The 3,561-nt window shown below is 35.3% G+C and overlaps 1 pseudogene; it reads left to right on the top strand.

Annotated features, from left to right (window-relative positions):
• Positions 1-817: 817 nt before the first annotated feature.
• Positions 818-1,760, top strand: LOC126064249 (olfactory receptor 8K3-like; annotated as a pseudogene).
• The last annotated feature ends 1,801 nt before the right edge of the window (positions 1,761-3,561 follow it).

The following is a 3,561-nucleotide window of genomic DNA, read 5'->3' on the forward strand; positions in this document are numbered from 1 at the left end:
ATTCCACCACCATTGCCGTCGAATCGATTCCGACTCATAGCGACCCTACGGGACAAAGTAAACTGCCCCATAGCTGATAATGATAGATAGATAGATATATAAACAGACAGAGAGATGGACAAATAGGTAGAACAAACAGTACTAGGCACATACTATTTAAGAGTTATTTTCAACTATCATAGGCACCTAGAAGAATTTAACTCTCATTTAAAGAGTTCGGATATTATTTTTCAGATGGGGATGAAAAGATTCATGTGACTTATGCTATTTGCCCAAAATACCACATTGTATATATTACAAATGGAGGAATAGCAGAGGTTCCATCAATATACATATATCTCTAGGGATGTTTTCATGTATAAAGACAAATAATTTCCACTGTGATCAATTATGTATCTATTGAAAACCTGTTTAGTATGTTGATTGTCCCATCCTGGACCATCTATATGTATGAGTTTTCATAAGATAATGTTTTGAAGGAGAGGGTTCAAATGTATTCATGTTTTTTTAGGTATGTGAAAAGACAAGTTTTAAGAAGAGTACAATCAATATCCATGTACCTAACATCTGAAAGGTTAATGTATTATTCATTTTTGTATCATCTATCTACCAATGTATCCATCAATTTATCTAATATGTATATGTGTATGTAAAATTTGTGGGAGTTGGGTATGTATTCAAATATCCTACAATGGAATGTTTGGATTTATACTCTTCATACCGGGTTTGCATACTATAAATCTACCACATGATGTTGTATAAAAGCTATTGATGATGCTGATTTCTCCATTTAGAATAGGTTTTCTGATAGACCTAGATGGATAAACACAATCTAACAGTGCTGAACGAATTCATCCTGTTGGGAATCACGGACCGCCCAGAGCTGCAGGTTCCATTGTTCGGGCTGTTCCTCATCATCTACATGATCTCAGTGGTGGGCAACTTGGGCATCATCATCCTCACCAAGATGGACTCCAAGCTACAAACTCCCATGTATTTTTTTTCTCAGACACCTGGCTATCACTGATCTTGGTTATTCAACAGCCATAGGACCAAAAATGTTGGTAAATTTTGTTGTGGATGAAAATACAATCCCCTATTATTTTTGTGCTACACAGCTAGTTTTCTTTATGATATTCATAACTAGTGAATTTTTTATTCTGTCAGCAATGTCCTATGACCGCTATGTGGCTATCTGTAACCCTTTGTGCTACACAGACATCATGTCACAAAGGATGTGTTCTGTGCTGGTGGCTATCCCTTATCTCTACAGCACATTTATTTCTCTTCTGGTCACCATAAAGATTTTTAATTTATCCTTCTGTGGCTACAATGTCATCAGGCATTTCTACTGTGACGTTCTCCCCTTGTTATCTTTGCTCTGCTCAAACACACATGAAATCAAATTGGTCATTCTTATTTTATCAGTTTTTGATTTAATTTCATCTCCCTTAATAGTTCTTCTTTCATACATACGCATAATTGTCTCCATTCTCAGATTGAAGTCAGCTGAGGGCAGGCACAAGGCCTTCTCCACCTGTGGATCCCACCTGACTGTGGTGGTAGTATTCTATGGGACTTTAATCTTTATGTATCTGCAGCCCAAGTCCAGTCATTCCTTTGACACTGATAAAATGGCTTCCATATTTTACACCCTGGTGATCCCCATGTTGAATCCCTTGATCTACAGTTTGAGAAATAGAGATGTAAAATGTGCCTTGCATAGGACTTTAGGACAGCCACGCAATATATTTTCTTGAAGTTTACTATAACATATGATTCATATAAAGTATATTTGGGCTTTGAACTTTTTTCTGTGTGCCTCCAAAGGGAATAGCAAGCACAAAAAACACAGATAAGTTCAACATATATTTCTCTATTGCCTTCTACCAGTCACTCTACTAAGAGCTGTAAGTAGATTAATAAATGAAACAGTACAAAGTGTTGCCTTCCTTGAGCAGGAGTGATGCATTATAAGCATAATAATTAAGAAACTTGAAAGCATATTAGAATGTGATGGGGAGTGTTAGATTTTAAAAAAAGAAAATTGAATATCTTGAGTGGGATAGTGAAAGTATAGTAAATACAGGAAGATTTCCAAGTACCTGGCGTTTTCCTCATCTAGTAGAAAAAAAAAAAAGTAGAAAGTGTCTGTGTATGTGTGTGTGTGTGTGTGTGTGTGTGTGTGTGTGCTCACGCTTGCACACACCTTCTGTTTTATTGCTCACATTCTGCCCTGGGTGGCTAATTCTGATTAAAAGAAGGCTCGGTGTGGTGGGTTGATTTGAAGTACTCAGTCACTTGAATTTGCTGAAATGTCCACTTTCTAAACCTTGAAATCCCTGTGTTTCATCATCAGGGCCTTTACTTTCATATTTGAGCCCTTAGAATCAGTTTACTTTGTTATTATTTTTATTATTACTATATTGTAATATTAATGTAAAGAGTAACAAAATATACTTATATTCAACAGGTTCAGCTAGGTGTCTGGTTTTGTCTAAGTTGCCCCATTTTGTCTGTATCAGTGGGTATACCTGTTAAGATAAATTTATTGAGGTCAGCCACAGAAATTTCCAGGTTTTTTTCATTTTTTCTGTCCCAGATGGGTATTGCTTCCTAATTCCATGTCTTTGTCTCATAGATTGTTCTCCTTATCTTTCTAGAAAAGAACGATTACTCTTGTTTAGAAGTCATTTTCTAATTGCTTATGTAGCCTTGCATAAGAGGTCTATTGTAGGACAAGTTAGGTTTGTCGCCTTCTTTTTGTTTGGCTGAATCTTCTTAACCTTGATGAATATGAGTGTGCACTTTAGTTTGATCAGTATGTATTGTTTGAATTCATAATTTTGATAATTTTGCTTGAAAGAAGCATAAGGAGATAATCCACGGTTTGGACCATGCTGTGTTTCCAGTGAGTGAGGTGTGATATGTAGCATTTTATACATTTGCCATGATTTCTGGACATAGTTGCTACATATTCCCTCCGAATTTTCCAAGCATATTTTCTTATTCTTTTAATATTCAAAAAATCTGTAATGAGAAAAAAAATTAAATTTTAGATAATGTTAAGGTTGTCTTTAGAAAAGAATCCAATCTGGGTTTTATTTTAGGACCCTCCAAGGTAGGTTATGATATATTTCCACATATGTGAAGACTAGGAAACATGTGAGAAAAACATCATTTATAAAGAGGATATCAAAATGGAAATTTAAAACACACCTCATTCTGAATCATTCCAAGTGGCTGGATTGGGAAATTCTGTTACACGTTCAGGGACAAAGAATTAGCCGACTGTACACAAACTCTTCTGCAAAACTGAAGAGAGGGGTATTTTGCATTTCCTATATGAGGATAGCTTTACTGTGATATCAAATGTAAACAAAGTCATTAAAGAAAAGAAAACAACAGAGCAGGTATGTGAAAAATCTGAAGAAAAATTTAAGAAATTGAGTCCGGCAATATGTAAAAATAATAGTACATCTAATAGCCATGCCCCAGGTATGCATGGATAGTTTTACTTTAAAAAATCAATGAATGACAGGTACTATAATTTCAAACAAA

The sequence above is a fragment of the Elephas maximus genome, chromosome 20 (assembly GCF_024166365.1).
Source record: "Elephas maximus indicus isolate mEleMax1 chromosome 20, mEleMax1 primary haplotype, whole genome shotgun sequence".
In the NCBI taxonomy this organism is placed as follows: Eukaryota; Metazoa; Chordata; class Mammalia; order Proboscidea; family Elephantidae; genus Elephas; species Elephas maximus.